Here is a 24186-nt window from a genome sequence, read left to right as displayed (position 1 = left end):
AGTGATAGGTATTTGTTATATCTTTGTTGATTAAGATTGCTAGATTTAGTAATTCGTAAGGAGTCCATCTAGGTTTTAATTAATTAACGTTATCTAACGAGTCAATTGAGTTTATTAAATTACCGTTTATTTCCGCGTTATAAGGTAGGATTTCACTATAAATGTACTCTTTCATAATTATTATTATTACCGTAAGGGATTTTAATATATAAATCTGGTGTCTTGAAACTTACTAGAAACCCATATGTGTCTTCTTGAGAAGGGTCAGGGTCATGTTCGGGTTTTCTTTAAGTGTCTATTTTATGATACCAGTACCATACAAATTATTTTCCAACTATTTGATAACTGAAATTTGTGAATTCCAGCCTAGGTGGTTTTCATCATCATCTGAGTCAGTCTAACTAATTTCTCTTGTGTTTTATATTTGTCTTTTCTTAATTAGTTATTTTTATAGTTTAATATTAATTAATTTAAAACCCCCATTTAATAATAATAATTAAATAATCGTTTCAGTTAGTCGAGTCTAATTAGTTAATTTACGTAACTAAAAGAGTATTGTGGGTTCGATATCCGGACTTACTTACCTTTACTAGAGTCGATCGGTTCCTTTCTGGTCAGTAGTTTAGTCGAGTTTTAAAGAGTCTAGAGTATTACTTAGTATCTAGTTTAGCGTGATTTAGTTAATAATTATTTGACTACTTTTAGCACATCAAGTTTTTTGGCGTCGTTGCCGGGGACTCTTGGCGATTGCGTTATTAGCTTCGATTAGATAAAATTGCTACATACGTGTTATTTGCTTTATTTCCGTTTGAGTCGTAGGAGTCTAATTTAATTTAATTTTAGTTTATTTTTGTTTTAATTTTTCTTTTTCTTTTTAGTCTACTTACTTGGCCTTTTGCGTTTTTCAGGGGTATGCCACATTTTCGTTCGCAAGGACCACCACTGGATAATCTTGGACCTTCTCCGTTGAAGTCTATGGCTAGTTCATCAGCAGAAAAACAATCATCAGAGTCTGGTTCTAGACCGAAATCGTCACCGCAATGTTCACCACTTTCAAGTCCGAGAAGTTTACCAGACGTTCAAATGGCTAACAGCAACAGAACTGTTTCTGAGAAAGATTTCGATGGTTTCACCAGAATCCATTCGACTATCATCATTCCCGAGATCAATAACCCAAACTCATGACAGATTCCATAATACATCATTAATTCTCAGACCCAAACTAACCAATTTCATGGGCGTGAAGACGAAGATGCACCGACACACATTAACCGGCTCAGCCGTGCTCTTAAAACTTTCAATTTACAAGGTTCTACTAAATAACTATATTTTTACATTTAATTCTTTTTACACTTGCAGAACGGTCAACTACTTGGCTAGATTCGCAACCAGCAAGAACATTTACTACTTGGGAGACGCTTCATTCGACATTTATCAAGAAGTACTTCCCACCTGCTAAAGCATCTTATCTTCGTGATCAAATCCACTCCTTTCACATGGTGCCAGATGAACCGTATTATTAGGCTTGGGAGCATTTCCAGAATCTATTATCTTGTTGTTCACATAATGGTCTTACACCATGGGCTCTTGTTGAGAAGTTTTACAATGGGTTGAATTATGAAACGTAGACTCATTTCGACAATGGTGCGGGTGGTAATCTGATGGATAGGAAGAATGTCACAGAGTGTAATGAAATTTTTGAAAGTTTTGCCCAATCAGAGTACGCCAAAAGGCCACGTCATGGGAATTCCATTCTCGTTACTAGTACACCCTTCTGCTCGAGGTGTGCACCAGGTTAATCTGGACACTAGTGTGACTTTTGTGTTGGAATGTTTGACTAGAGAGGTGAAGGAACTCAAGGACAAAGTTGATAAGTGTGAGCTATGAAAGGGTGATCATGGTACTTTGGAGTGCCCGTTGATGAATCAAGAGGTGGATTTTTTTGTTGGTCAGAAAAGGTTTCCAAACACTTATAACAACAACAATCAAAATTGGAATGCCTACAAGAACCCGAATCAAGGAAAATCTAATTGGCGCCCTTCCGGTGCACCACATGGTTTGAAAGCTGCTTTTAATATTGGGCAGGGCAGTATAATATTGGGGGTTCTAATGTTCAAAGTTCAGGTAATGGGCAAGATTTAAGTGGTGGTATGGGAAGGTTGGAAGAAATGATGCAAAAAAACTCTTGTTAGAGATCAAGCCAGCCAAAAGACTTTCGTCGAACATGTTCTATTGTTGAGGTACCATTAGTCATCACTACTTGACCTTCAGAGGTCCATTGGTGATATTGCTCGGCGTTTAGACGAGACGCCTTTGTGTTAGTTTTCATTTAACCGAAAGATCATTTGGGGGAGGTTTCATCGGTTCCTCTTAATGGAGATTGTTCGGCGGTGGTTTTGAATCGGGTGCCGGAAAAGTTATCGGATTCGGGTGTGTTTACTATCCCATGTTTGTTTGGTAGTGATATGTTGAGTCAAGCGTTGGCGGATTTGGGTGCAAGTATTAATCTCATGCCGTATTCTTTGTACGAAAAGTTGGAGTTAGGCGAGCTTACACTGACTCGCATGTCTTTGTCATTGGCGGATTGTTCGGTTAAATGTCTGCGAGGGATCATAGAGAATTTTCTTGTAAAATTTGATAAGTTCGTGTTCCCGATGGATTTTGTGGTGCTCGATATAGAGGCCGACGAGAGGGTTCCCATTATTCTTGGTCGTCCGTTTTTACGTACATCAAAGGCACTTATCAATGTGTATAACGGGAGGATCATGCTTCGGGTTGGTGATGAGAATGTTACTTATGATGTTTCTAGGTCGATGAAGCATCCGAGTGATCATGATCATTTCAGTGATCCATATCAGTTTATTTTCTTAACTCTTTTATTCCAGATTTTGATACATGTCATGATTACATTTGTGGAGCCGATCTGGTTGGAGTTGGTGTGGATGAAGTGTTGAAGGAAGAGATGGTATAAGAATGTTCTTGGTTGGAGGATATTATTGTTAGTGCACGGTTTTGGTCATCTTGAGTCTTTGTAATCGGTTGTAATTTATTATTATTTTAATGTAAGGACATTTTAGTAATTTATAAGTCCCATTTGTTTATGTTATGGCTCATTCGTTAAGGATGTTTAACGAATGAGACCAATCGTATTTATCACTGTCCACTCATTAAGGATGTTTAACGAATGGACATTATTCATTATGTGTTATGTATTCATTCGTCATGGAATGTTGACGAATGGGGTATAGCGAATGAGTCATTCTCTATACCATTTTGTTACTTATGTAATGAAGACAAACGAAGGCCATTCGTTACAGAATGTGTAACGAATAGCATTCATCTGCTATATATTGGTTGTTTAGCCTGCATATTAATTTATGTGCTTTAATAGTATTCTCTCTTTGCCGTTACTCTGTCCAATTGATTACTCAACACTTCATTAACTTTATTAAGCTTATTATACTCACATAACTAGATCTGGTTACTAATCGATTGAAGCTCTCGGGGTGTTCTCAAGTGGTATCAGAGCGAGCCAGGGTTAGATTCTGTATGTTTGTTAAGGTATTTAAACATGAATTGATTGATAAGTCCATGATTAACTATTAATTATAGATCCAGATTTTAGTTTATAGATTTTCATTGAATTAATATGATGAGATGTTAATTGAATGAGGAATTGACTGATATTGGATTCGATATTGGTTTTTTGGATTGTATGGTGATTGAATTGTGTTATTAACATGAATTGATATGGAACTGAATTAAGTTTGTGTGTTACGGAAACAGGGGAATCTGTATATGGTTATTTTGGATTTCGGCCTGAGCTTGGACTGAAACTGTTGGTTTGGATGTGCTTGGGTTTGTCTGTGGAACTGATACGAGTAGTTTGAGCTATTACACGTGTGATTTGGTTAAGAATTGGACGATTAATCCATTGTTTTGTGATCGTCCGGATTATTATTTGAATCTGGAAAATTTCCATATCTAAAAACTTGTTTTTGAAGATTTGAAGATTCATGGTGTTATTCGTTATGGATTAATTAATCTTTCGTTACATGGTTAATAGTCATTCTCGATCAGATTGTAACTGATTCGTTCCGCGTGTTAAGTGTGTTACAACGGAATATCAAACTCATTCGTTACTATAGTTGATTCGCTATTAGATATTCGTGATATTCATTCGTTAATTGAAACCCATTCGTCATCACTCATTCGTCATCCAGTGAATTCTCATTCGTCATAGAAAACTCATTTGTGCAAAACTCAATTGCTACATACCATCCGTTATCTTATTTAGTACTACATTCGTCAACCATTCGCTAAGTTATTCGGGTGTTGATTCGCCATCTTTGACTCTTCATTCGTGATAGCCATCCGTCATCCTCGTTCGTTAAAATTAAGAACCATTTGTCACTTCATTTGTCACTTGATTCTTCTCCCATCCATTACCTTATTCAATCATTTGTCACTGTTCACCATTCGTTCCACTATTATTCATATTTCATACTCATTCATTACTCATATTTTCAATTTAAACCTCTAAGTATCAAGCTTGGATATTTTTTAAATTACACCTTTATTTTAACCTACTTTTTGAAATGGCTGGTTTTTACGTACTGGCTTCCCAAAATGTGTTGATGCAACAAATGTTGCATCTCGATGCGGATATTGGATCTCATCAAAAATGTCCTCGTTTAATGAAATTTAGCGATTTTTCTAAATGGGAACCACGATTTAGAGCACATCTGGGGTCTGTACACCATGATTGTTGAATATGCCTTGATGATGTGTACACTCTGCCTATGGTTGGTAGTGCAACTACTAGATTTACACCAAAGGCTTTTTTTCAATATTCTCAAGAAGAAAAGAAAGCTCTAGAGATTGAAACAAAGGCATATTCCACGTTAACAATGGCATTACCTGATAATATTTTCCATCAAGTAGGAAGTATTAAAATTTGTGCATCTTTGTTTCAACACATTAAAATGAGAAGTATGAGTAATACTGAAGAAAGTAAAAAGGCGATGTTAAAGTTTCAGTTTCGAAATTTTAACTTGTTAAAATGTGAGACTGTCGAGGAAATGCTTACAAGATTCAATCATCTTATAGCTGAGATGAATAAAAAATGGAACCTAGTGAGGTTGATAAGATTAATAGTGTGAAGAATGCTCTTCCAAGTTCTTACTCAACGTTTCTCATGGTACTTACTATAAAATAGTTTCTTTAATAATGAAGATCTTACTGTAATGGAATTTATGCAGAAGATTGAAAATAGAGAGTATGACTTGAAATGTAAAAAGTCATCAAAAGAAACTCAAGACCCGACGTTATATGGAGGATGTTTGCCTTTGAGTAGTACTGCTGCTCCAGTTGATGCATTTCTTACTCAAACTTCACAAGAAGTATCATCTTCCTATAGTGATCTAAATGTATGTTTCATGGCTTCCGGGTTTAATGACATCCCAAATGGATCAACTGCAAATGTTTTCACTGCATCACCTAATGTAAACATGAAGGAGGTTGAACATAATTTTGCTTTCCTTAGTGCTTTCATGACATCCGATGAAAAGTTGGTGGGAAGTAAGATTGCTACAAGTGATTTGACTGATGAAGATTATGATCAAAATGATCCTGATGATTTAGAGTTAATAGATCTCAAGTGGAACATGGCTATGATAGTACGAAAAGTGAAGAAGTTTATGCAACGAACTGGAAAAGATTTACCATCTTTGAGCAAACGGGTTAGTTTTGACATATTGAATGTCAAATGTTACATTTGCCAAGAGTTTGGTCATTTTTCTGAGGAATGTGATAAACCAAAGAAGGAATACAATGGTCCTCATTCTCAAGACAGAAGTTCAGGAAAGACTTTTACTAAGGTGAAAGATAATCCTTCTGGGGGAGAGTCTTCAAAGGTTGCAGGATCACAAGCTTTACTCACAGTTGAAGGGATATATTAGAATAAATGACTGCTGGGAAATGAAGGTCAAGTTAATCTAGAAATGTTTGAACACACTGAAAATTTTCAGGATGCAAGTGGAGTGGGATTGACTTTTGAAAGTGAAGTTGAAACTGAATCAGATTCCAATGTTTCTTGCAAAATGAAACCGACTACATTTGCTTGCATGGCAAAAATTAAGGAGGTCAGTTCTTCATCTGCTTCTGTTAAATTATCAAAAAATGTGCCTTGTTCTAATTGTGAAACATTTAAGTCAAAAATTGACTTAATTAATGTTCAAAATGATCCACTGCTTATAGAATTTGCTTTGATCAAGGATACATATAGACAATCACTAGAAACACCAAAGAAATCTAAGGATAAGATTGAGGGATTGTGTGTAAGTAATCATGATCTGAAAGCAGAACATTCAGTGAAAATTACCATTAATGAAAAAAAAATTCAAGAAATTCTCAAACAAAGATATAAAATAACCAAGCTTGAAAATGAGGTTCTAAAGTTGAAAAGCTAGTTAAGTAACTTTAGAAATTCATGCTTTTTGTTAAATGAATTTATTGAAGTATCTGGTAAACAAAGGGTTCTAAAAATTGTTAAGGTTTTGTTGAGATTCCTCCACCATTTCATGATGACTATTCCCAAAATCCATTTGCGGGAAAAGAAGAAGTTGTAATTGAACCAGTCATTCATGTGGAGAAACCAAAACAAAATGACAAAGAAAAATCTTCAACTCACGAACCACATATTCAGAGTAACAAAGTCTTTGTTGAGAAAGTCATTATTGAGAATGTAGTTGAACCAGAAATTATACACAAGGAGTCGAATATTCCACGTTCAAATCATATATTATGTGAACCTCATGAATTTGAGAGAGTTGTGTACAGTTCAAGTACATCTAAAATAAAAGAAACTAAGACATCTAAAGTTAAGGCTAAGAAATCAGAAAAACCAAAAATTTCTGATGCTAATTTGATGCGCTTCATCAATCCAGTTCCTTATAATGAAAACACTGGTCGTGTGTTTAAGTTAAAAGGTCTTAGCATGGTGTTCACTGAGAAAGACATTCCACTTAATTTGATCAAACCAGAATTGATCAAGCGTGTCTTTAACAACGAAACTTCAAAAATACATGATCTTAGCATGCATTTGCTAAATCTAAAGTATCAAACACAACAGATCCATTGGTTAAAGAAAACCAGTTGTTGAAATCTGTTAAGAAAGTTCAATTTGTTAATTCAACTGGAATTGACATGTTACATAGTTTTCCTAATTGTTCAAACCTTGATTTCTATATGAAAATGAAATCTATTACGTTTGATAACTTGAACAAAGTGCTTGTTCCAGGAGTTTCTTAGCAACCTTCGGTTACACTAGTTTCTGTCAAACCATAACGTACATTTGTTGACATGGGAACATGCTTTTTATGAGGTGAATGTGGCCACATTGTAAGAAACTGTGGAGTGAAGAAATCACATAATCTTTATGCGTTTATCAAGGAACAAGATAAACCTGTTACTTTGATTAAAGAGATTCTAAAAAGACCCATGTCTTGCGATGATGAGACTCACATCATGTTTTCAAATGTGAATCCACGCAAAGTGATTCATATTGATGAAAGCAAAGTTAATTTAAAAACAATATTTGTTCCTACGGAACCAATTTGTAAAAATGTGAACACAAATGTAGTTCAAGATGCATACTTGAGACGAAAGTCAAAAAGTCCTTTGACTTATTCACAAGCAGCTAAACCACATTTGAATTCATTCAAAGTTAACTCTTCAAGTGAAATTAAAGAGGTGCCCAAGACTGACGCCTGGGTTGCCTTTTTGAACTAATCAATTTACATCTATGTGCAAAGTACATCCAAGACTATATCTGGTGAAAACTAGATTATGGATAGTGGATGCTCTCATCATATTACCAGCAACATCAATCTACTAACCAATGTCAAAAATATCAAGGGGGTTATGTAGCTTTCTCGGGTAATTCAAGGGGAATGATTACAAAAGAAGGAGATGTGTCAAATGGTCATATTACATTTGAGAAAGTTAATTATTGTGATAAAGTGGATCACAATCTGTTGAGCGTGTCTCAAATTTGTGATAAGAAGTATCCAATGGTATTTACTAACAAGGAGTGCATAATACTTAAACCAGGATATGTCATTCTAGAAGACATGGTTGTTATGCGGTCTCCTCGGTCAAATGATATTTATGTATTGAACATGAGTACTAAGGTATCCACTTATGTTGAAACGTGTTTTGTCTCAAAAGCAACTACGAAAGACTCGATTATGTGGCATATGCGGATGGGTCACATTCATGTCAAAAAGATGAATTATCTGATGGCAAATTATTTAGTGGATGGGGTTTCCCTAAAACACTGTAAACTGACTGATCACTGTGTTACACGCAAAAAGGGCAAACAGAAGAAGAAGTCACACCCGTCTAAGTTAATTAATTCCACCGATACTCCTTTGGAACGATTTCATATGGAATTGTTTGTTCATGTGAATCGTGAAAGTATTGCTGGAGATTGGTACTGTCTAGTTGTCACTGATGAATATTCAAGATACTCATGGGTGTTATTTATAAGTTCTAAAGATTAAACACCTATTCTTGTGCAAAAACTAATCACAAAGATCGAATAACTGTAAAAACACAAGGTGAGACGTATTCGGAGTGATAATGGTACAGAGTTCAAAAATACTATATTGGATTTCTTTTGTATCCAAAAAGGAATTCATTGAGAATATAGTGTTCCATATGTACCTCAACAGAATGGTGTTGCTGAACGGAAGAACCGAACACTGATTAAAGCTGCAAGAACAATGTTTGCAGATTCAAAACTTCATGTCCAGTTCTGGAATAAGGCGGTGAATACTGCTTGATACATGCTTAATAGTGTCTGACTGTGAAGAAGCGGAAAAAGACAAGTTATGAGATTTTGAACAATCGAAAACCTAATTAAAAGTTTTTAGAACCGTTCGGGTGTCCTTGCACTATGTTGAAAAGAGATACGGGAAAATTCAAAGAAAAGGCTATTGAAGGATATTTCTTGGGTTATGCATCACCTAAGAAACGGGTCTTCAACTTTACTTCGGGTTATGTTGAAGAGTGGTACCATGTTGATTATCAACGATACACAACACCGGTTGCTGGCAAGGGTCCTGATTGGATGTTTGATTATGAGAGTTTATGTAATTCTTTCACTCCCATAATTGATCAACCTGATGAAGACTTGGTGCGTGTTTATTTAGAAGATCAATTGCCTTCCACACCAAGGTCTTCAGTTCCTAATTATTATGATGTTACAAAGATGATCTTCCTGATAGGTCTGATGTAATTTCTATTTCATCGGATGATGGTCATTTTGTTGATTCATCTTCAGCTCCATTTCCTGAAACTCATGAGATTAGCGAATCGTCTCATGATGCTGAGGAGATTCTTACTAATTTAAATGATAATGTTGTTGTGTCTGAGAATCAGACTCTTCGAATTCACACTTATCATCCTCATGGCAACATCATTGGTGATCTGAATGTTAGTGTACAAACACGCCATCAGATTTCTAATAACAGTGATGTTAATGTATTGTGTGCGTATGCCGATATGCATAATTTAGGAATCATGAATCTTGCTAAATGCACCTGTTTCTGTCTCAAATGGAACCGACAAGTGTTCGTATGGCGCTTGAAGATACTTTGTGGGTAGAAGCTATGCAAGAGGAACTGCAACAGTTTAATAAACTAGGTGTTTAGGATCTCATTGACAAGCCTGATAGAGTTAAGAAACCAATTCCGACCAAATGGGTATTTAAATGTAAAAAGGATGATCGTGGGGTTATCATCAGAAAGAAAGCACATTTGGTTGTGCAAAGGTTTCATCAGCAAGAAGGCATAGATTATACCGAAGTATATGCTCCAGTTTCACGATTGGAGGCTATACGAAAATTTTTTGCCTATGCAGCTTTCAAGAACATTAAAGTTTATCAAATGGACGTTAAGAGTGCGTTCTAAATGGGGAACTTCATGAAGAGGAGTTTGTGTTGCAGCCTCCTGGTTTTGAGAACCCAGACTATCCTGACTGTGTTTACCGATTAAACAAGGCTCTTTATGGTCTACACCAAGTCCCGAGAGCTTGGTACGACACACTTGCTGACCATCTGACAGATAGTGACTTCAAAAGAGGGGTTGTGGACTGTACTCTCTTCTATAAGACCATCGATGATGATCTGCTCCTCGTTCAGATATATGTTGTAACGATTCCGACGAAACCCGGTATACCCTAACCGGTAGACAATAGTTACGTCATATTTAATGTCGGGTACATGAATTACCATAGTAATTATACGAGAATACATGGTTCACTGTATTGATTGTACGTGAATATATAATTCATCGCATTGAATATGCGATTAATCGATCGATAGTTATTGAAACTCGAACGAATCGAGGGTTCAATTATAGACGATATCTATAATATTTAGTGATTTTACGAAGCATTAATGCTTCAGGATAAGTAAAGTACGGCACAGAAAAAGAATTTCGATTTAATGGTACGTCGGTACATTAAACGAAACCTTTAATACCAAACCGAGCAAGAGACGATCGATCAAGCCGAAAAAGATGCGCAATTATTAATAATATGATGTTTCAAGCTAATAAATATCATGGTTTAAGTTTTTAAAGTTTTAAATCGGTTTTAAATAAATTTCATTTTTAAGCGGAAAATGACCGTTTTAGCCTCGTTTTAAGCCGAATTAGACATTTAACCAAAAAACGAACTGAACCAGATTATCCAAAACATTATCCGGATTTCGAGAATCCAAACATGTGGCTAAGAATGGAGAGGTGGGTCCCACCCCACCCCCCTTGGATTTCCGATCGGCATTAAGGGGTTTACCCCATTGCCTTGTTATTTTTTTTAATAACAAATCTTCAAGATCTTCCTTCTCTCTCAACTTCATGATCGAAAACCCGAGATTTTTAGCAAGAAAACCGAGGTAAAAATCGAGTTATGTACGTGTTCATCTTCGTTTCATGAGTTTATTTGCAAGAAAATGAGGTTTCAAAGATGAAAATCGATTCTTGCATGATCAAGTGATGTATACGGGTTATACAAGGGATCTTGGTCCAAGAAAGGAGTTAAACGAACCAAAAACGAATTTTTACGGTTTAAACTTTAGTTTTGAAACAATAACCGAAACTATAGTGTAAGAGGCTTGATTGTGAGTGTAACTTGCTTGGTATTGTGGTATGTTGGTTGTAGGTTCTGTATTTAGTGGTAGATAAGGCGGAAAGACGAGTTCGTAGCTTGTAGTGGCGGAAAACAAAAGGTATATTCGGTTTATGTTCGGTTATGGATTTTTGGACAGATTGTGGATGGTTTAGAGTTAGGTCATGAAATTTTACAGAGGTGTTAAATACATGAAAATATGAGTTTTGTGAATTTTTGGTAATTTTTGGACAAAGGATGAATATTTGGTGAATTTAATGCTCGGTTTTGGCTAAAAATGGTGAAAAATAGTTAAATATCATGAAAAATTATGGAAAATTGCAGATAAGCTTTTTATATCATGTAAAAGTCACACACAAAAATTTAGGTCAGTTGGAGAAGTCTAAGTAGGCTTTTCGGTTAAACAAGTTCTAGGGTTTTCTAGCTCGGTTTTAGTGAAAATGGCATGTAAAAAGAGATTTTGGTTCTGGAAAAATTACAGGGGACTATGTGGATGTCAGGGGTCATCCAGAAAAAATTTGGGATTTTTCTAAGGTCGTTTGGTATTTACGACATATTTAGTGTTTAAATGGTGTTTAAAAATAGATAAATAAATTTTAAATATAAAAATTAATTCTGGAAATATTTTTATAAAATTCCCCACTGTCAAAAAGTGATTTGTGCAAAATTTCAAGATCCGTGATTAAACGGATAATTATTTGTGCTAATTATCAAACTTTTAAAGCTTAAAACGCGTAAACCGGTAAAGTTCGCCTAAACGAGCTGACCGGTGTATAAAAACCCTAAAAATGAACTATTTTCATATAATTGAGTTAAACAAGTAAAAATGAATCATCCAAAAATAATTCGGATGATTTGGGTAATTTTAAACGATTTATCAGTTTCCGGTGCACTAAAGACGGAAACGGGTCCCGCGGCCAATCGGGGCGTCTAAACCGAGCTCTAATTTCACAACATTAATTAAATTATCAGTCATCAACTATTTTCGGGTCGTGTGTGACCAAACTCATTTTTGAAACGTAAAAACGGATAACCGTGCTAGGCACGCAAAACGGGAAAAAAACGACTAATAGAAATTTGACTAGTGAACTCTAAACGATATCACAATCTGAGTCCGTAGAAGTGTTTCTGGGTTAACATTGCCTCCGGAATGGGTACAGTACTGGGTTAACAGTGTCCCCAGATGTCCCTAGAAGTGTTTCTGGGTTAACATTGCCCCCGGAATGGGTACAGTACTGGGTTAACAGTGTCCCCAGATCTCCCTAGAAGTGTTTCTGAGTTAACATTGCCCCCGGAACGGGTACAGTACTGGGTTAACAGTGCCCCCAGATGTACCGGTTAACACGGTTAAAGTTTATATAAACAATAATTGTATAATAACGATCGTAGGGATCATAATACAGATTGGACGTGTTAACTGATAATGATTGTTGTTACCTGCTTGCATGTGCTAAGGTGAGTTTCACGAGCCCCTTTTTCTGAATTGTTTTTAAATATTTTCTCGGGGCGGAAGCATGTTACTACTGAAATGTTTAAGTACATACTGAACGCATGGATTTGCGTGGATTTATATATATATTTTATTGTACGGGAATCGTACGGAAATGTACTAAGATGGTAATTGTCTGAGTTGCTAACATTCTAAGGCCCCGGAACACGAGTGATTAACTGAAAGCCGGTAGAGTGTGGATAGTACTATTGGTCTGACAAACCCAACTGGTCCGGCATGGATTTGCTGATGTTTCCCAGCCAGTTGCACATGTCTATTTTGTTGTTATTTATTTTGCTATGTAATGTTAGACATAGCGGTTTGGGGCAGGTCCGTGGGCGGGGGATATGCCACGGGGGTTGTGTGTGATAGTCAGAGGTTTCACTTGTGGGCTCAGCATAATTACATCGATAATATTATCTTATGATATGGATTTATCATGGTTTACTCAAATTGTGAAACTCACCAACTATTCGTAGTTGACCCGTTTTCTCACATGCTTTTCAGGTACAATTAAGATGAAGTGATTGCTTACGTGCTACGTGCATGATGTGCGTAAGATTTGCTTGCGGGATGTTAGGATACATTATAATAAATAGAATTATGTATCGTATTGTATGATTTGTGTATCACCTAGACGGTAATGAAATATGAGATAATGTAATTTGAAGTATATTAATGTATTCAGTTTTCTTTATAAACAATGTGGTTGATATCAGAGGTGTCTGTTGCATCCCGTTTACGTTTCCGCTGCGGTTACGGGGTGTTACAGAAGTTGGTATCAGAGACATTGGTTATAAAGATTTAGGATGTCTTTAAAAGATACCTAAAATATAACCAGTAGCTCGAGTATTATAGGATCTGAATATCAACTAATAATATATGGTGACGAGTATCGGGATGAACTCGGTCGGACAAGTGAGTTATTATGGTCCGGAACATAATAACAGACTTGTCCGCACGAGGGAATTCATGGGAAGTCACGGGGTACGTTAATAGGTAAAATTGGCAACATATGTGTAAAGTATATAATATTATTTATGCGTGCTAATGTGTATATATATATATGTACATATCTTGTGGGTACGTGTATTGAGAAATAGGACCCGGATAATGAACCGGGGGACGAAATAATAAAAGTACTGAGGATGCTGAAAATTTCTAGAGCATCGGTGGATGATAAGTCTGACTTATCGGGCCATAGTTATGATAGTACCAAGTTAGATCTCCCATTTGACATTAACCAGAAATATCTAGTAACCGTCACTCCCAACCAAAATTGATAAATCCCTTACCCTACCAACACCGGTACCGTATATCTTAATAACTCCCTATGTTCACCCGAACTGCCGACCCTCACGTACGGATGGACTTGTACCTGAACCCATTCTTATTCCATTAAGGTAAATAAAAAAATAAATAAATAAAATAAAATAAAATAAAATAATAATAATAATAATAATAATAATAATAAATTTGATAATAAATGAGCAGATAAAAACAATATATAGAAATATATATATATGTATTTCTCACTCTCAAGCATATGAGTCATACCACCTCCAGATCGAGAATCACCGATTTTAGCGAACCTAGAACGCCTGAGGACATTGACTGAGCAAGCGATAGAGTTTCCCATACTAGTAATTGATAATATTTGAAGGCAACATGGGTTGTGCGATTACCTTGAACCTTGCAACTCCCTATGTTATCCTTACATCCGTTAGATGCCTATACCCATGTATACTCGAATAGAATGATTACCCATACACAAAGAGGTGTTGGAATCATTATAGCATAGTTGGTTATTCGTTCGTAGGTGGTATACCGTGTATGCCGGATATACGAATAGACACGGATATTATAACTCCGTGGTACGTAATCATTTGGTGCTCACGGTGAGCATGTATCGGTTATGCTGACATGCAGAAGGATATTGAAATCAAGCATATTAAAACATTAATCCTTATTGAGAAAGATCTATATGTCAGTTGGTGACAAGGGTTATGAAACATATTTAAACGTTAACCGACGTCAGGTTAAGTCCATGTGTTATTATATTTGTGGGACATATATATACTAGATACTGGTATGTGTAATATGTATGATAATATTTGGTGTGTATGTGTACCTGCTGTTATGATTGAGCTGGTAACGAGTTATACGGTGAGATTAGTATTGATTACTGCGTACGGGATGGGTACGGCAGAATGACATAAAAAGAGTAACTCCAATGATAGAGATTTATATGATTCAGTTGATTGCTCAAAGATAGCAGATGATGATACCGAATGTCGTATCACAAATCACTGCTAGTGTTGATGCAAATGTGATCGCATAATTATAGATCGAGCAATCACATGATTATGAATATTTCAATTCTTAGTGTTATTACTAAGAGTGATAATGTTCCACCGAATACTATTATGACTACAAGTATTAGTTATAAACTAAACATGAATAGTAGTCGTAATGAATTAGATCCGGTATGAAGGATATGTTTGTTGGTTGTGTTAAGGAAATTATTAATAGTTTACTGATGGTAAAGGGAGGTATAGATTAGCGAGTGGATAGAAAAGATCGAAATGGTTAAGGATATTGGTAAGAGTCTAGAACATTGTGTAGTAAAATATGCTACAGATATGTTGGTAGATTATGTCGTATCGTGATGGAACACGATGGTACAAAATTATAGTTAGAAAATTATTACTCAGATGATATAGTCGGAATTTAAAATTCTTGGGCTAGAGCACTTTTATTCAAGTAATTAAGTTCAGAGATTGGAAACTGAGCTATGGAATATAGAAATATTGTGTGCTGATCACTTAGAACACGCTAATCGTTTGAAGGAATTGTCATGTCTTGTAACATGGCTAATTACTCTTGAAACTAAGCGAAGTGAGCGCTATATTGGGGACTAACTCCATCGATAAGGAGTATAATCAATCCTGTAAAATATACAACCTTTGGAAGGGTTGTGTCACAAGCCATCATTGATATATTTGACTCTATGGGAAGCGGACTGGAAGGACGTTAGGTGAGACGTCGAGTGTTAAAGAAGAGAAATGATAAAGGTATAGTGCAAGATAGGCTTTTGAATAAGTAGGTATGTCCTACAACCCAGAATTATACTAAGACTAGTTCTGGTGTGAAAACATGAACCGCATGAAGGGTCCTTCCCTAAATGTGGAAAATATGGTTATCGGCAGGAAGAAGAATGTCGAGTGATAGTAGGCCACAGGTGTGGTAAAGATGGACGTAACGCCCCAATTGTAGAACCAATTGAAGCCATGTGAACCGGCAGCCCCAACCCATTCGTGTACAATCACTCCGAACCCAACAGCTTCAATAACAATCCATCCAAAGAAATCAAATTATGCCAAACAGTTGTACTTGCTATGAATGTGGCAGTACAGAACGTTTCAAGAGAAATTGCCCAAAGTTGAACCAAGGTGTCGTTGGAAGATGAACCTCATGACAAGCATCAACCTCTGATCAAGCAAGGAGCCGTGCTTTTGTGAGTAATTCGAATAAAGCACGTCGTGATCCAAAGGTAGTACTAAGTATGTTGTAGTTTTAAATCAATAGGCTTTAGTGATATTTTTACGGTCGTCGATAGAAGTTAGTTCCTGTTAACCTCCTATCATTTGGAAAGTTACCGATTAGTGAAACTATAGAACCCTATACTGTAGAATCGCTAACGGTAAATCCCTAATGGTTAACTAAATTGTTCGGAATTGTCCTATTATTCTGAACGATTAACCTTTCCTTATTGACCTACGACCAATAAAGTTAAGAAGTTTTGACGTAATAGTTAACATGGATTGGCTAACTCAACATGAAGCTGAAATCAAATATGAAAAGAAGATGATTAGAAGCTCTCTTTCGGACGATGAAGCGATTAGATACAGAGAAAAGTATTTAAAAGAAAACATATAGAAGATATTTCGGTGATACGTAAATATCCAGAAGTTTTCCCAGAAGAACTTCCTGGATTACCGCCAACCCGACAGGTCGAATTCAGAATCGATTTAATACCTCAAGCTGGCCCTGTTGCTAAAGCATCTTACCGACTTGCACCAACTGAAATGCAAGAATTATTGGATAAGGTTTTATACGATCTGGTTAGTCACCATGGGGTGCACCAGTGTTATTTGGGAAATGAAGGACGGAAGTGTTAGGATATGTATTGATTAGGGAGAATTGAATAAAGTGACGATCAAGAATAGGTATTCACTTCTTCGAAGTAAATGATCTGTTTAACCAACTGCAAGGGGCGATTTATTTTTAGAAAATTGATCTTAGATATAGTTATCACCAAATGAAAAAAATCCAAGAGGAGGACGTTGCAACAACGGCGTTCCGGACTCGCTACGGCCATTATGAATTCTTATTCATGCCGTTCGGGTTAACAAATGCGCAGGCAGTATTCATGGAACTCATGAACCGAGTCTGTAAACCTTACTTTGACAAATTTTTCATAGCATTCATTGATGATATTTTGATATATTTGCAACGTAAAGAAGAGCACGAACGACGTTTAAGGAAAATTATGGAAGTGTTAAAGTAAGAGGAGTTGTACGCGAAGTTTTCGAAATGTGATTTTGAATACAGAAAGCATAATCCCTTGGTCATGTTGTAAAGCAACAAGGATTTTGCGTAGATCCAAATAAGATAGAAACCATTAAAATTGGCAGTCACCCAAGGCGCCCAAGGAAATGCGCCAATTTTAGGACTAGCCGGAGACTATCAGCGGTTTATTGAAGAACTTTTAGCATTACCCAACTCATAATCCTTTGTACGACACAAATGTACAAATTTTATAGATGATAAGAGACCGCAGTCTCATATTCATCGAAGATGGGTCGAGTTGTTAAGCGATTATGACTGTGACATCCGTTATCACCCCGGCAAGGCTAACGTCTTAGCCGATTCCTTGAGTAGGAAAGATCGGGTTAAGCCATTGCGAGTGCGAGCGCTGGGGATGATAGTCCAGTCGAACTTTTCGGACCTGATTCGAGTCGCTCAACGTGAGGCGTTGGAAGAGGAACAATTGGAAAAGGAGGGACTTTACGGCAATGAGAAGAATTTCGAACAGCGCGTGGACGAAATTCTCTATTTAAAAAAAAATCGGGTTTGGATCCCGACCCTCCATGGCCTTCGTGAATTAATCATGGACGAAGCGCATAGATCGAAATATTCCATACATCCGGGATCGGATTAGACTATTGATGATACGAATATCTGTAACGATTCCGGCAAAATCAGGTATACCCTAGCCGGTATATACTATTTATGTGTTATTTAATAATGAATATATGATTTATGATGCGTTGATACGAGTATGTATGATTCACAGTACGGATTATACTCGATTATACAGTTAATCGTATTGGAAATACGATTAACCGATTAACGGTTATTGAAGCCCGAACGAATCAAGGATTACTTTATAGACGAGATATATGATATTTAGTGATGTGACGAAGTATTAAAGCTTCGGGATAAGTGAATTAAAGCACAGAAAAAGAATTTTCGATTTAATGGTACGTCGGTACGTTAAACGAAACCTTTAATACCAAACCGAGCAAGAGACGATCGATCAAGCCGAAAAAGATGCGCAGTTATTAATAATATGATGTTTTAAGATAATAAATGTCATGGTTTACGTTTTTAAAGTTCTTAAATCGGTTTTAAATAAATTTCTCTTTTTAAGCCGAAAATGACCATTTTAGCCTCGTTTTAAGCCGAATTAAACATTTAACCGAAAAACGAACTGAACCAGATTATCCAAAACATTATCCAGATTGCCGCAATCCAAATGTGTGGCTAGAAATAGAGAAGTGGGTCCCACCCCACCCCTCTCTTTGTGCCGATCGGATAAGGGGGTAACACCCCTTATCTTGTTATTCTTTTTACACAAAACACATTCAACAATCTTCATCTCCTCTCCAAAGTATGAACTAAAACCCGAGATTTTAGCAAGAAAACCGAGGTAAAGATCGAGTTATTTACGTGTTCATCTTCGTTTCTTGAGTTTATTTGCAAGAAAATGAGGTTTCAAGTGAAAAAGGGTGAAAACCCGAGATGAAACCGATTCTTGCATGATCAAGTGATGTATACGGGTTATACAAGGGATCTTGGTCCAAGAAAGGAGTTAAACGAACCAAAAACGAATTTTTACGGTTTAAATCTTTGTTTTTAAATCATAACCGAAACCATGAAAGAAATGGCTTGATTGTGGGTGTAACTTTCTTGGTGTGGTGTTATTGTGCTTGTAAGTGTTGTATCTAATTGTTAGCAAAGGCTAGAAAGCGAGATCCTTGCGATTTGAAGCTAGAAACACAAGGTAGTTCGGTTTTTGTATGATGTTTGTGATTTGGACAGATTGTGATATGTTTAGAGTTAGGTCATGAAATTTTACAGAGGTGTTAGATATATGAAAATATGAGTTCTGTGAAATTTTGGTAATTGTTAGACAAAGGATGAATATTTGGTGAATTTAATGCTCGGTTTTGGCTAAAAATGGTGAAAAATAGTTAAATATCATGAAAAATTCTGGAAAATTCCAGATAAGATTTTTGTATCATGTATAAGTCACACACAAAACTTTAGGTCCGTTGGAGAAGTCTAAGTAAGCTTTTCGGTTAAACGAGTTCAAGGGTTTTCTAGCTCGGTTTTAGTGAAAATGGCATGTAAAAAAAGATTTTGGTTCTGGAAAAATTACAGGGGACTATGTGGATGGCAGGGGACATCCAGGAAAAATTTGGGAGTTTTCTAAGATCGTTTGGTATTTACGACATATTTAGTGTTTAATGGTGTTTAAAAATAGATAAATAAATTTTAAATATAAAAATTAATTCTTGAAATATTTTTATAAAATTCCCCACTGTCAAAAAGCGAATTGTGCAAAATTTCAAGATCCGAGACTAAACGGATAATTATTTGTGCTAAAACGAAAATAAAAAAAAACTTTTAAAGCTTAAAACGCGTAAACCGGTAAGGTTCGCCTAAACGAACTGACTGGTGTATAAAAACCCTAAAAATGAACTATTTTCATAAAACTGAGTTAAATGTAAATCATCCGAAAATAATTCGGATGATTTGAGTAATTTTAACCGATTTAACAGTTTCCGGTACGCTAAAGACGGAAACGGGTCCCGCGGCCAATCGGGGCGCCTAAACCGAGCTCTAATTTCACAACTTTAATTAAATTATCAGTCAACAACCATTTTTTGGGTCGTGTGTGACCAAACTCATTTTTGAAACGTAAAAACGGATAACCGTGCTAGGCACGCAAAACGAGAAAATGAACTAGTAGTAATTTTAACTATTGAACTCTAAACGATATCACAATCTGAGTCCGGAGAAGTGTATCTGGGTTAACATTGCCCCCATAACGGTTACAGTACTGGGTTAACAGTGTCCCCAGAAGTACCGGTTAACACTGTTAAAGTTATATTAATAGTGATTGTATAGTAACGAACTTAGGGATCGTATTACAGATCCGGATTAAAAGCTTGCGTACTGTGTTGTGTTACCTGCTTGTTTACGATAAGGTGAGTTTCACGAGCCCCCTTTTCTGAATTGTTTTTAAATATTTTCCCGGGGCGGAAGCATGTTACTACTGAAATGTTTAAGTACATACTGAACGCATGGATTTGCGTGTATTTATATATGTTTTATTGTACGGGAATCGTACGGAAATGTACTAAGATGGTAATTGTCTGAGTTGCTAACATTCTAAGGCCCCGGAACACGAGTGATTAACTGAAAGCCGGTAGAATGTGGATAGTACTATTGGTCTGACAAACCCAACTGGTCCGGCATGGATTTGCTGATGTTTCCCAGCCAGTTGCACATGTCTATTTTGTTGTTATTTATTTTGCTATGTAATGTTAGACATAGCGGTTTCGGGCAGGTCCGTGGGCGGGGGATATGCCACGGGGGTTGTGTGTGATAGTCAGAGGTTTCACTTGTGGGCTCAGCATAATTACATCGCTAATATATGATTATGATAATGATTTATCACTGTTTATTTAAATTAGTGAAACTCACCAACTATTCGTAGTTGACCCGTTTTCTCTACATGCTTTTTAGGTACCCCCAAACTGGAATAATTGCTACATGCTTGACGATGCGTGCTTTTAGTGGAAGCTTAATGATCTTTTTGTATTAAATATGTTAATGTAATGTTGGTAAAACTTATGTGCTATCGCCTAGACGAGAACTAAACTCGGAACAATGTAATATGATGTAAATTAATGTAGTGGTGTTTTCTTTATAAGCAATGATGTTGATATCAGACGTGTCTGTTGCATCCCGTTTACGTTTCCGCTGCGGTTACGGGGTGTTACAATATCTGAAAGGATTTTATTAATAGCCGAGTTTGGAGAAAGATATGGTTACGTATGTTGGTGAATATTTAAGTATGCAAGAGATAAGGCGGCACACCGGAAACCCTAGGGAACGCCACAACGACAGAAAATTCGCCAATGATAGTGGGAAAAAATTACAATGGATTTCGGGACGAAAATTCCCAAGATATATCAAAGACATGATGCAATTTGGGTAATCGTGGATCGATTAACCGATCCTCGCATTTCATCCCAATCCATGACGATTACCACAATGAATTCTCGCCAAATTCATGATGGTGAAATGGTATCTCATCGTGGAATACCATTTTCAATTATCTGAGATCGAAATGGGCATCCTACTTCCATTATTGGAAGGCGGGGAAGGAAGCATCGAGAGCTTGAAGCTTTCTATGGGAGAAGTAATTATCACCAATTTGTTAAATTGAAAATGGGCGTCAATCAAGCCATAAGATTTGAATTGATTCGAGAAACAACCAATCGGATCTATAATACGTAAGATAAGCTGAAAGCAACGCGAGATTGGCAAAGGATTTATGCCAACATTCAAAGGAAACCATTGTCACTGGAAAGAGGTGACAAGGCATTTTTAAGGCATCACCTTCGAGAGGTGATATAAGGTTTGGCAAAACCGAAAATAGCTCCTAATATATTGGACCTTATGAGACTATCTCCATGATTGGTCATTTAGTTTATCGATTAAAGTACACCAGGGGCTAAGTACTATACATGATGTTTTGCCATGTATACGGATTGAAAAGTACCTAAGCGATGAGGCAACGAGAGTACTAGTAATGGAGGTACTCATAGAAGACGTGCTTGATATCATAAATAATTCCGTAGAGTTAGTAGACGGGAAAACTAAACAGTTTGGACACACCAAGCTTTATTGATTAAGATTAAGTGGAATTCACAGCGATAACCAAATTATACCTGGTAACGCGAGGGTGAATTCTGAAGGAAAAACCCCCCCACCTTTCTCCCGGAAGGGGATAATGGGCGTGTAAAATTTCGAGGACGAAATTTCTTAACGGGGGGAGAATGTAACGATTCCGACGAAACCCGGTATACCCTAACCGGTAGACAATAGTTACGTCATATTTAATGTCGGGTACATGAATTACCATAGTAATTATACGAGAATACATGGTTCACTGTATTGATTGTACGTGAATATATAATTCATCGTATTGAATATGCGATTAATCGATCGATAGTTATTGAAACCCGAACGAATCGAGGGTTCAATTATAGACGATATCTATAATATTTAGTGATTTTACGAAGCATTAATGCTTCAGGATAAGTAAAGTACGGCACAGAAAAAGAATTTCGATTTAATGGTACGTCGGTACATTAAACGAAACCTTTAATACCAAACCGAGCAAGAGACGATCGATCAAGCCGAAAAAGATGCGCAATTATTAATAATATGATGTTTCAAGCTAATAAATGTCATGGTTTAAGTTTTTAAAGTTTTAAATCGGTTTTAAATAAATTTCATTTTTAAGCCGAAAATGACCGTTTTAGCCTCGTTTTAAGCCGAATTAGACATTTAACCGAAAAACAAACTGAACCAGATTATCCAAAACATTATCCGGATTTCGAGAATCCAAACATGTGGCTAAGAATGGAGAGGTGGGTCCCACCCCACCCCCCTTGGATTTCCGATCGGCATTAAGGGGTTTACCCCATTGCCTTGTTATTTTTTTTAACAACAAATCTTCAAGATCTTCCTTCTCTCTCAACTTCATGATCGAAAACCCGAGATTTTTAGCAAGAAAACCTAGGTAAAAATCGAGTTATGTACGTGTTCATTTTCGTTTCTTGAGTTTATTTGCAAGAAAATGAAGTTTCAAAGATGAAAATCGATTCTTGCATGATCAAGTGATGTATACAGGTTATACAAGGGATCTTGGTCCAAGAAAGGAGTTAAACGAACCAAAAACGAATTTTTACGGTTTAAACTTTAGTTTTGAAACAATAACCGAAACTATAGTGTAAGAGGCTTGATTGTGAGTGTAACTTGCTTGGTATTGTGGTATGTTGGTTGTAGGTTCTGTATTTAGTGGTAGATAAGGCGGAAAGACGAGTTCGTAGCTTGTAGTGGCGGAAAACAAAAGGTATATTCGGTTTATGTTCGGTTATGGATTTTTGGACAGATTGTGGATGGTTTAGAGTTAGGTCATGAAATTTTACAGATGTGTTAAATACATGAAAATATGAGTTCTGTGAATTTTTGGTAATTTTTGGACAAAGGATGAATATTTGGTGAATTTAATGCTCGGTTTTGGCTAAAAATGGTGAAAAATAGTTAAATATCATGAAAAATTCTGGAAAATTGCAGATAAGCTTTTTATATCATGTAAAAGTCACACACAAAAATTTAGGTCAGTTGGAGAAGTCTAAGTAGGCTTTTCAGTTAAACGAGTTCTAGGGTTTTCTAGCTCGGTTTTAGTGAAAATGGCATGTAAAAAGAGATTTTGGTTTTGGAAAAATTACAGGGGACTAGTGGATGGCAGGGGTCATCCAGAAAAAATTTGGGATTTTTCTAAGGTCGTTTGGTATTTACGACATATTTAGTGTTTAAATGGTGTTTAAAAATAGATAAATAAATTTTAAATATAAAAATTAATTCTGGAAATATTTTTATAAAATTCCCCACTGTCAAAAAGTGATTTGTGCAAAATTTCAAGATCCGTGATTAAACGGATAATTATTTGTGCTAATTATCAAACTTTTAAAGCTTAAAACGCGTAAACCGGTAAAGTTCGCCTAAACGAGCTGACCGGTGTATAAAAACCCTAAAAATGAACTATTTTCATATAATTGAGTTAATCAAGTAAAAATGAATCATCCGAAAATAATTCGGATGATTTGGGTAATTTTAAACGATTTAACAGTTTCCGGTGCACTAAAGACGGAAACGGGTCCCGCGGCCAATCGGGGCGTCTAAACCGAGCTCTAATTTCACAACATTAATTAAATTATCAGTCATCAACTATTTTCGGGTCGTGTGTGACCAAACTCATTTTTGAAACGTAAAAACGGATAACCGTGCTAGGCACGCAAAACGGGAAAAAAACGACTAATAGAAATTTGACTAGTGAACTCTAAACGATATCA

Source organism: Bidens hawaiensis, unplaced genomic scaffold (assembly GCF_021521415.1).
Source record: "Bidens hawaiensis isolate Kalapana, Puna unplaced genomic scaffold, B.hawaiensis_p1.1 tig00003752_1, whole genome shotgun sequence".
Taxonomy (NCBI): Eukaryota; Viridiplantae; Streptophyta; class Magnoliopsida; order Asterales; family Asteraceae; genus Bidens; species Bidens hawaiensis.
Note: the sequence above shows the minus strand (reverse complement) of the source record.